Raw genomic sequence first — 12,766 nt, forward strand, 5'->3', positions numbered from 1 at the left:
GATTCATCAGTTAGCATTATTTGCCAAAATCCTGATTTACAATCAAATTTACTAAAATATTTTGCTTGTTTAGCTTGATTAATCAAAACATCTTTTCTTGGTATAAAGTAAGTATCCATCAAAAATAGTATTTTGGTTTAGTCTTTTATAATTATTACCATCCTAACTTTTCTCCCTTTTTATTTTTGCATGATTTCTTATCATAAAAGCTGAACTTGAGTGTGGACTATTAGTTTTTTCTATTAATCCTTTTTCTAATAATTCATTGATTTGTATATCAAATTCATCTATATCTTGTTTAGTATAGATCATAGATTTAATTCTAATAATTTTATTAGGATTTTTTAATTTTATTTCACAATATCTTGGACTATTTTGCCATAATTTTAATGGTTCTTCACTAAAATTATCTTCTAGAATTTTATGTTTTACAATTTTTAAGACGTTGGGAAGAATCAGAAGTAAAAAAAGTCCAAAAAGGACAACTAATTAATTAAATAGGTACTCCTAAAGATCTTTTAAAAGGATTAACAAATATTCTCAGAATAGAATTTTGTGGTTATTTTGATAAAAAAGATCAAGATAGTATAGCCAGTTATACTTTGTCAAAAATTAAATTATTCGATATTAGATATCTAGAAGAATTTTCTAAAAACTTTCTTCATGAATATCAAAAGTTAAAAAATGAAAATATAGAATTTTGGAAAAACCAATATTTTCATAAACTACCCCCACCATGGGACGAGATATGTATAAAAAAATATACGTGCTATTTAGATAAATATAGTAAAGAAACAGGCATAGCAAAAGAAAATATAGATTCTATAGGAAATATGATTAATTTTGCGAAAGAAAGAATAACTTTACATTGTTTACAGACTAAAGCTGCTAAACAAGTAAAAAATAAATTAAGTTATAGTCACTGTACAAAAATTCTAGAAAATGAATGGGAATTTGGATGTAAAACAATACGTCCTAATACTTATAAAAAACATAGAAAGAAAAATAGAAAATATAAATTTATTAGATGGAAACTAGGAAATAAAAGATATACTGGTAATAATAAGAAAAAGAAAAAATTTGTTAGAAGAAAAACTTCTAAAAAATCTAAAAAACAAATATGCAAATGTTTTATATGTGATGAAGAAGGTCATATAGCACCAAACTGTCCTAATAAAGGAAAAAGTGCTAAAAAATGATTAAAAGTCTTGAAGAACTAGATTTAGAAATTTATTATGAAGAGGAAATAAATCCTGAAGAAATATTATATGAGTTAATATCAGAAACAGATTCCGATTCAGATGAAGAGGAATATATATTTATGTTTAATGTAGGAAGTGGTTCTAAAAATGAATTAGAAGAAATTCCTAAGTCTGAACAACAAGATATAAAATTAGGAAATTTGATTGGAGAAGAAAAAGACTTTTCTGATGAAATGATAGAAAAAAATAAATAAAAATCATATTTCTAAAGAAGAAATATATAAAATATCTAAGTTTAAAATATGGAGTCAAAGACACATAGAAAAAATTAGTAGCAACACAGTCGCTAAGGATACTAGAGGTGGATTAACAGAAATTCCATTATTTACTAAAGAAAAAATTAAGAGGATTAAAAAGAAATACCCTTAAGTTAGATATATACATTTAGGTATAATTATGATAACAATTAGAGCTTTATTTAAAAAAGGACATGATATACCTATCATAGCAGTTCTATTAGATAAAAGATTTGAAAACCCGATAAAAGCACCTATTGGTGGTATTCAGTCTAATTTACACTGGTTAAATAGGATTTAAAGTTAAACCAAACTATTTTATATCCATTACAGATCCTCTAATAGAAGAGTGTTTATGTTTAAGAATTCAGACAAAAAACTCTGAAATTAGTGATTTAGCAGACGATCTAGCAATAAGTTGGACTGCTATTAATGAATATACCAACACGGCAGAAGTAGAAATTAAAGAAATTAATAATAAAATAATTGAGTTATTTGAACCCAATAAATTTACTACAGAAATATTACTACATCTAAAAGATCTGTCAATACCAAAAGATTGGATGATTGATAGAATAAGTGGTGCTAGTACTTCAAAACCAGTAAGTACTAAAGAATATATGTCATCTGGAGATAGACTATATTTTAAAAATAATGCTATAACAAATACAAATGATAATTTAGTTTTACCCTTTAATTTTCAGATAGAGGAAGAAGAAGATAATATTAGTACAAATTCAACAACACCAATAGGTATTGTAACACCCCCTACCCTTATTCCGAGCCTAGAATAAGGTACGAGGCATTACCGAACTTAATATGATCAATCATGAAAAAAAAATCAGCCATAAAATTTCTTCTAAATTAAAAACTTTCATACATATGTTTAACGTCCCTTATATGGGCCTACGGGGCCCAAAACATACATTCAGGGTGGTTCGAGACCAAACCGTAAACATATGAAACTTTTGCAACACTTATAAAATTTTCACACTTTGAAGAGTCACACGCTCGTGTTTTCAACCCGTGTAACTCTCTGTTTATAATTTCATCACCCTTGTCAGTAGTACGCTCGTGTTTTCAACCCGTGTAACTCTCTGTTTATAATTTCATCACCCTTGTCAGTAGTACACTTCATATAAATAACAAAAAACGTGTATGGGCTTAATTCTCATTAAATTTCTCATATATATACACAATTTCACGTTATGTAATCATACAACATATATCAGCCATATCTCTGTAATCTAAATATATTTTCATAACAACTTATCTTGATTTCATACTATTTCATATTTAAGCTTAAATAACCAAAGTATTTGAAATATCATCTTTATGCAAATAGTACACATGAGGTATATAATTCTATAATCATGAATAAACACATTTATCAAACATTTTCCATATTCATATATCAATGTCTCATATCTCAAGATATCAATAACCGTCATTTTCATGAATTCCGAGTTCAATTTCATAATTACTTGTCTCGTGTTCAATTTATTCCATATCGGAATTTTATTCATTAAAACATTTGAATTATCAATACATATGGACAGTACATTCAAGATGAACAATTGTATAATCACAAATGAATTCATTTATTAACCAAGTTCTATACTCGTATCTTATCAACTCGTACTTCCTTGTATCACATAATTCCATGTAACACTTACCAAACTTTGTCAAATTAGTGAACGTTTTATGGAATTGAGTACTTCGTTTTCTCGATGCCATAGTTCAACTATGGTCCTACACATCTTCACATAATGATGCCATAGCCCAGCTATGGTCTTACACATATTCATATATCGATGCCATATTCCAGCTATGGTCTTACACGAATCACATATCTCACTGATGCCATATCCCAGATATGGTCTTATACAGTAGCATATATCACACCGATGCCATATCCCAGATATGGTCTTATACGAAAATCACTTGTCACTTGTCTCTTGTAGCCGAAGCTACCACTATTCACTGATCAGGTAGCCGGTGCTACCACTTTTCACTGATCAGGTAGCCGGAGCTACCACTTTTCACTGATCAGGTAGCCGGAGCTACCACTTTTCACTGTTCAGGTAGCATAAGCTACCACTTTTCACTGATCAGGTAGCTGAATCTACCACTTTTCACTTGTCATTGATCAGATAAGTGTAGCCGAAGCTATCACTTATCACTTTCACTTTTCCTTGATTAGATAAGTGTAGCCGAAGCTATCACTTATCACTTGTTGCAATGGTCCAACCATGGTCTTTTCTTTCAATTCATCTTGTCACTGAATTGAAATGCTCAATTTGATCATTTATTCAATTTTTATGCTTTTACGTTATTCACGATTTTATCATCAATACATATGAAATAACACATCATGAAATTCATAAAATTAACAAATAATCATTAAAATTTTAGCCATATAAACTAACAAGTTCAATTTTTGTATCATAACGATAATCATAATTTCATAATAAATATTCCAAATAAATCATTATATCATTTCTAATTCAACACTTATCGATTATAATCTGGCATGCGATCAATTTATACAAGAATCATTCATATATATATGTATATTTTTCCTCCTCCTCCTCTTCATCCACATCCTTAGTATAAACAACACACTTGTAGGTAACATTATCCATAATTTTCACTATCTACTTATGTGAATATTCAAGTTGTCCATTTGTGTCATAGTTACTAAATTATTTTTATCTTGAGATACAGAACTCCAAATTAAGATCCATAAACTTTCTCAGAAACTAGACCCATATGTCTTCTTAACATAAAAATTTCATAATTTTTGGTTGGGCCAATTAATACAGTTTATTCATTGAAGTCTCCCCTGTTCTACTGTCTGACAGTTCCGACCCTTCTTCACTAAAAATTAATTATCTTCTCGTACAGGGTTCTAATGATATCCTAGTTTGTTTCTCCTGAAAATAGACTTATTCAAGATTCTAAAAATATAAATTTAATCCCTAATTATTTTTATCCAATTTTTTATGATTTTACAAAGTCAGAATAGGGGAACCAGAAATCATTCTGACCTTGTCTCACAAAAGTTATTGTATCTCATGATTTACAATTCTATTGCTTACATAATTTCTTTTATAAGAAACTAGACTCAATAAGCTTTAATTTCATATTTTATTCATCCTGTAATTCAATTTCTACAATTTTTGGTGAAATTTCAAAGTTGAACTGCTGCTGCTGCCCAAAACAGTTTTAGTACAAAATGTTGATTCCCATTTTACCCCAAATTTCTCAATTCATACAATTCAGTCCTTACTCAATTAACCCCTCAATTAAGAAAATTTTCTCAATTAATACTTTTTCTAGACATTATAAGTTATTTCACAACTATTGAAATTCATAATTTTCACATAAAACTCTAACTTCAAACTCTTTTACAATTAGGTCCCAAACATTCACTTTCTATTCAATTCTTTCAATAAAATCAGCATATAAACAATTTAAAGCTCTAATTCCATGCCAAATCATCATATACTTCCAGCACATATTCATAGCAACTTTCAATTTCTTTCATAGAATAAAAAACTAATGAATTCAACAAGTGGATGTAGTTGTAAAAGTCACAAAAACACAAAAATTTCAAGGAGAAAGCAAGAATTAAACTTACATGAGGCTAGAGTATGAAAACCAGCTTGAACTCTCCTCCATGGCTGTTTTTCAGCTGATGAATATGAAGAGAAATGAAGAGAATTCTAGATATTCCAATTTAGTCCCATTTTTATTTAGCCAATTTTGGCAATTTTCCAATTTTGCCCTTATTTCACCTATTTCCTGATTTTTCTCAGCTATTGCCGCCCAAAATATCTCCTTTGGGCTTATTTGCACTTTAAGCCTCATTTGACAATTGAGCTATTTAATTCTTTTAGCAACTTTTACAACCTTTTCAATTTAGTCCTTTTTATTTAATTAACCACCCAAACGTCAAAATTTTCTGACTAAATTTTATTACGACCTCACCAGCACTCCATAAATATTTCTAAAAATATTTATGGCTCGATTTATGAAGTCGAGGTCTCGATACCTCATTCTGGACCCAATTTACCTAATTAATTCTTTTAAATCACCAAATTCACTAATTCAAAAATGCTTTTATATTCACATTTGACTCATAGGTATTAATTTATTAAATTTTCAACTCACCCGTTGGATTTAGTGATCTCAAATTTCTATTCCTGATACCACTGAAAATTAGGCTGTTACAGGTATGAAAACAGTTCAAATACCTATTTTCCCAACTGAACCTAGTAGAAATTCTAGAAATACTAGAATGGAAGAAATACAATCTGCTACTATTATTCAACAAATGAAAATGGGAAAAAAATGATATTATTACATTTTCAAATTTCCAACCTAGGAAATATTATACATATATAGAAATTACATTTCAATTTAGAGAATACAAAACATATTCTTTGCATGCCTTATTAGATACTGGAGCTACCACAAGTAGCTGTAGAGAAAACACCATTCCTATAGAAAAATGAGAATTAATGAAAAACCCAATTAGAGCCATAGGAATAGATGGTAAAAAAACCATAATCCAATTTAAGGCTAGAAATATACCAATTTACATAAATAATGTAAGATTTGTAATTCCTAAAATATTGTGTTTTCTTGAAATGCATGGAGACATATTATTAAGAAATAATTTTATATATCATCATTTATCGTTTTCTATAGATAAAAATATAGTGATATTGTCAACAGAAAAAACTTCTGTAGAAATACCTTTAATAGTAAATCATAATTTTTTATATGATAAAAGATTTAGACCAATAAGAAAGGAATAAATTAAACAACTAGAAACAAATCATTGGTTGTTTAAAATTCTAGAAGATAATTTTAGTGAAGAACCATTAAAATTATGGCAAAATAGTCCAAGATATTGTGAAATAAAATTAAAAAATCCTAATAAAACTATTAGAATTAAACCTATGATCTATACTAAACAAGATATAGATGAATTTGATATGCAAATCAAGGAATTATTAGAAAAATGATTAATAGAAAAAACTAATAGTCCACACTCAAGTCCAGTTTTTATGGTAAGAAACCATGTAGAAATAAAAAGGGGAAAAGCTAGGATGGTAATTAATTATAAAAGACTAAACCAAAATACTATTTTTGATGGATACTTTATACCAAGGAAAGATGTATATTTTAGTAAATTTGATTGTAAATCAGGATTTTAGAAAATAATGCTAACTGATGAATCTAATGGTGTGTTCTCCATTGCTTTTTGGATGGACTTTTTCTAAAAAAAATGCTTTTCTCTTAAAAGCAATGAAGAACACATATCATTGGGGTAACTTTTTTAGCTTTTGGGATGAGCTTTTTTAGAGATGAAAAAGCAGTAAATTTTAGCTTTTTAAGCCAAAAAACACTTTTGGCTGTTATTTTACCTTTTTAACCTTACTTTTTGACTTAAAATGTGTTTGATGCTATTATTTTGTGTTCTCTTTCTTGGTTATTTAATATGAGTTTTACAAATGTGTTAAAAGCATTAATTAAAAATAAAAAATATTTTTTAAAATAATACAATTGTGTCAATATCTAATTACAAATATTTAATTATTATATTTAAATATTTAAATATAGTTTATATATTCTAATTAAATTTAATAAATAATTAATATTAATTACTTAGAAATATTTAAAATTAATATTATATATTAAAATATTAACAATAAGTTATAATAAATTATTTTTTTATATTTTTACTAAAATATCATAATATTAACTAATTTGAACATTATTTAAATACATATTTGTTACTTTATAATATCATGTCTAAAATGGACATTTTACTTTTCAAAAGCACTTTTTGACAGCAATATCAAACACTTAAATTTTTTCAAAGCACTTCTCAAAAGTACTTCTCAAAAGCACTTCTCCACAGCATTTTTTAAAAGTACTTTTCAAAAGCAATGAAGAATTGGCCCTAAACCATTAACAGCTTTTAGTGCACCTAATGGTCATTATCAATGGAGAGTAATGTCATTCGGGTTATGTAATGCGCCTCAAATCTTCAAAGATAGATGGATTCTATATTTAATAAATATAAAAAATTTTGTGTAGTTTATATAGATGATATTTTAATATTTTCAGAAACACTAGAAAAACATAGAAAACATTTAAATATTATCTCTCAAGAATTCATAAAACATGGAATTATTCTGAGCCCTAAGAAAATAGAATTAGAAAAAACAAAAATAGAATTCTTAGGATTAAATTTATCTGCTGATGGTCTTAAACTACAAGATCATATTATAGTAAAAATAAAAGAATTTCCTGAAGAAATTAAAGATCAAAAACAACTTCAATAATTTTTAGGAATAGTTAATTATGGAAGAAACTTCTTTCCTAACTTATCTCAAAAAATAGATGACTTATATGAAAAATTAAAAAAGGATAAAACTTTTAGAAAGAGAGAGTGTTTACAAAGAGAGAATACTCAAAGTAAAAGAAAAGATTTCTAAGCTATTTTTCGATGCCCTGTTTAGGCTTCTTACATTGCTATTTATAGTAGAATTTCTAAACTCTATTGAATTTTTTCTTCAATCCCCAACAGTGTTTCTGATAAGGATAAATTTATTGTTGCTTCCACGTATATTGTCAGTTGTCCCATCATATTTTTATTTGTACATGAATGCCTTGATTTTCAATTTACTGCCAACCTTGAAAATCTTCTTGAATCTCCACGTGGTCGTTATTTTGTCTTTATCCTTCTTGGATATTGTCAAGGTTCCAAGTTTCTATCTCATCCAAGTGTAGAGATTCTGCTGACAGTCTTGGTGAATTCCAAGTCTCCCACGTGTTTCTGATTTCATCAATTATGTGTGATGGATAATCATCAATTTCTATATCAGTTATCTTTTTTAATAGCTCTAATGATTCTTCATCTTTATTTTTCTGGATATTTCCAGTGTCATCAGCCACTATCCTTCTTCCATCATCCAGAGTTTGTAAGTCTGATGTTGAAGTATATGACGAGCTGCTGTTACCAAATCAATCCTTGTTTGGGTCTGATAATAATTAAAATTATTATAACACTTGTCAATATTTTTTGTCAAATATTCTTTGTTTTCTTTGACAGATGATAACTTGGGGCTTCCAATCATTCTTTGAATAATCCATATTTGATATGGCTGAAATGATAAAATCTTTCTTTTTCAGCAATACCAATAAGACTACTTATTTGTATATAGAAATAATAGTAAAAATCATCTTGTTTTACTATTTCTACAGTTAAACAATTTCTTACTAATAAAAGTTTAGAAACCGTACCTAGAAGAATTAGATGGTACAATGAATTATGTAGTTTTAATTTTGAAGTTTTATATGTAAAAGGCACTGGTAATATTATTGCTGATTATCTTAACAGACCTTATGTATAGAGGTAAAAAACCTCTAGAACAGGTTGGAGAATGGACCACAGTCCATAAAAAACCCAACAAAGGGAAATCAATAACTCCTAATCAAGGATTTATTAAGCCATCTCCACAAACATCATTTTATTCCAACCAAGGATATTATATTCCCTATCCAATAGCAAGACCAACAGTTGGATCTCAACTATTTTCTTCACCAAGTACAGTAAGTCAATACCCTTGGTCTCAAGATCCAAATTCAGCATTTCAAGCCAGTTATGCTGAAATGATCAAAGGAGCAGAAAATTTGTTGAAACAACAACAAATTCCAAAGATAAAAGATTTTTATAATCCAGGTTTACCAAGTGAAATTTATAAATTCATCAATGAAATATGGAAAACCCATATTCTAGAACAAAGAGCAAATTTTAGACGAGCTCTTACAAAGCTTTCGCAATTCTTAGTTGAAAAAACAACTAAAGAAGAGGAAGCTCATGAATTATTATTAAAATTAATTTTATATAGAGATTGGGAAGAGCTTGAAATAGAATATATGAATATTGAGGAGATAAATAATCTTCTTGATATATTTCAATATTTTATTCATAAAGGAACAAATAGTCCTCTTATAAATAAAGTATTTAGAATATGTTTATATAATAAAGCTAGAAAAATCTTACCAGCAGATATTTTTTCAAAAATAAATAGAGTTATTTGCAATAAGCAAACTCTATTTTAAAAAACTTTTTCTGAATACTTTTTATAAGCATATGTTTTTACAAATGAGTTAGGAGAAGAGACTCCTACTATAAAGTTTAGGCTTGATCATGAACCATTTGATATAAGAAGCATTGAATGGGGTTTTGTAAAAGAAATAGTTGTTCAAAACTTTTCTTTTAATCTACTAAAAGATTTTCCTGTAATTATTAAAACTATATTATCAGAAATAATAAAACAAGATGATTTTTACTATTATTTCTATATACAAATAAGTAGTCTTATTGGTATTGCTGAAAAAGAAAGATTTTATCAGCCATATCAAATATGGATTATTCAAAGAATGATTGGAAGCCCCAAGTTATCATCTGTCAAAGAAAACAAAGAATACTTGACAAAAAATATTGACAAGTGTTATAATAATTTTAATTATTATCAGATCAAAACAGGGATTGATTTGGTAACAAAAGCTCATTATATACTTCAACATCAGACTTACAAACTCTGGACTGATGGAAGAAGGATAGTAGCTGATGACACTGGAAATATCCAGAAAAATAGAGATGAAGAATCATTAAAGCTGTTAAAAAATAGAAATTGATGATTATCCATCACACATAATTGATGAAATCAGAAACACGTGGGAGACTTGGAATTCACCAAGGCTGTCACTAGAATCTCTACATTTGGATGAGATAGAAACTTGGAACCTTGACAATATCTAAGAAGGATAAAAGATAAAATAACAACCACGTGGAGATTTAAGAAAATTTTCAAGTAGATTTTCAAAATTGAGAGAAAATTAAAAATCAAGGCATCCATGTTTAGTAGGACTCAGCATTATACCATTCATTGAACAGACTGATGATGATCTCATTTCAACATTCATGTAACGCTTTGTGGTTTGTTCGTGTCCTTATCCTTTTGTAAGAATCTAAGAGCGTGTTTGGTTTGGTGTATTGGCTAAGCCAATACACCCCTAATCGGTGGGGCCCACCTAATACCAATCTAAGACGCCGTTTGGTTGAGCGTATTGCTAATACGCGTCTATCCCCTTACTTCCCTAATCGGTGAAAAACACCGATTTCTACTCCCCCCCTTATTCTCAGATTAGATGACCCTTCCCTAAACCTTCCCTCTTTTGCCCCTAATCGACCCCTCTGTTTCTCTTCCGTTTCCCACCTTCATCCGAATTGCATCCTTGTTTCATTGCTTTTTCCCAGTATTATTTTCTTCCCTTTTCTGCCGATTTGCTCCCCCGATTATTTTCTTTTCTATTTCGGCCGATTTGCTCACAGTTTCTGCCGATTTACGTCATCGGTTAGTCTATGTTTCCCGATAGATTAATATCCTTTGCTATTGTAGACAAGCTCCAATACTTTCGAGGTAAATATGATCTATTGTTTTTCACTAATCGGTTTCCCCTTTTGCTTTTTTCAGGTTCTTCATTGTGCCCCGATTTGCTAATAGGTTAGTTTTAGCCAATTTTATTCTGTTTGTATTGCATGTTGAATTGAAATGTGTTTTCTGTTGTTGGTTAGTCTTAAGAAATGCATGCCGTTCGAAGTTGTTCTCTCTTCTCTGCTAATCTTCGATTTCTGTTTGTTCTGTTGTAATTTTCGAGTCCTTTTCTGATCTTCAATACCGCGAATGAGATTTCTTCCAATGTTTGTTTGTTTAAGTGCCTGAACTGAGTAGCAAAAATAGGTAAGATCATTGAGTTCTTTTGGTCCTCTGAAAGTAGCAAAAATAGGTAAGAATGCTGCTAAAGTTTTGTCAATTTGATTTGCGTTTTGCATCTTGCTCACTCTTGATGCTCTATAAGGAAAAGAAAGAGACGGAAAATGGGAGTCAAAGTAAATGGAAATTGTATTCTAGTCATTTTAGTGAAACTTGATATGCAATTGTAAATGAAAATGGGGAACTGAAAGAGCGTCAATACTGAGGACAGGCTTAAAACTTGATATGCAAGTGATTATAGGTATAGACCATAAATCCATGAGATAAATTGAGCTTCTAAATATATCCGTACAACAGAAAACCCTAATAGAACCTTAAAGCAATATCCATTATTCATCCTTGTTGGAAGAGATTGTCTTTAGAGTTAAATTGCATATACCCCTCCTTCCTTGAGTCAAAATAGATGACCTTCCCAATGAACAGAGATTATGTCATTGATCTAGAATTAAAAAGCTCATCACCAAGTTATTTCAATCCATCAACTTATTGCAATCACTAAAACACTTGTAAAGTGTGTAATGGAAAAAACATAAGGCTCAAAGATGTCCGATGAAATAATTTAGTGTTAGAATTTGCAATTTGTGTATCCAAGGCTTGTTCATTTGTTTTCTGTGTCATAATCATGTTTAAGGTGTCATGTATTTATTATAAGTTTTGACATTTTAAAAATAAGTGGTGTTATATTGATTTTGATATGCTTTTGTGCTTGTGTAATATTGTATTTTAGCTATTTTCTTGTGTCTGTTTAGTAACAATATTATCTCTACTTTTGCCCATAAATTTTGTCGTAGTCTGGTTTTATTTTGTGAAACTTTTTGATATTGAACAAAAGTTTCCAAATCTTTATTGAATTAAATTAAATTATCATTCATCTAACTAAATTACTCCCGACTCATTCAGACAATAATAGTGCCTCAAATCCTCTTTTATTTGTTTGTTCTGTTGTAATTTGGTCATCTGAAAGTAGCAAAAATAGGTAAGATGAAAATGTTAGATGATAACGAATGTTCAAAACAATTTATAATGTTAAGAATATTGAATTTCATGCTGAGTGCAGATCAGTGAAACTAGAAGCTGTTAGATATCGAACTGTGTAGTCTGGCTTTGGGGTTTAGGGGTGAAGATACTGATACTGGTACTTAGAGGTCTTTCATGTATTCCATTTTTTCTAAATAGTTAATTAGGATGAACAGAAATATGATTTTTTTAAGATATTAAACATTTTGGAATTTGACAGCTTGTTATTGATTGAATAGGATGTTTGATATGAGAAATTGTATTCTATTTTCTTTTTGTGTTTTAATCTATGAATTTGGGCAAAATATGAATTTGAGTCATATGTATATAACTACTTTGTTGTAAATTACGAATAAAATTTGATATTTTCAGCCTTTGATAAACAGAA

Source organism: Gossypium hirsutum, chromosome A01, assembly GCF_007990345.1.
Source record: "Gossypium hirsutum isolate 1008001.06 chromosome A01, Gossypium_hirsutum_v2.1, whole genome shotgun sequence".
Lineage (NCBI taxonomy): Eukaryota > Viridiplantae > Streptophyta > Magnoliopsida > Malvales > Malvaceae > Gossypium > Gossypium hirsutum.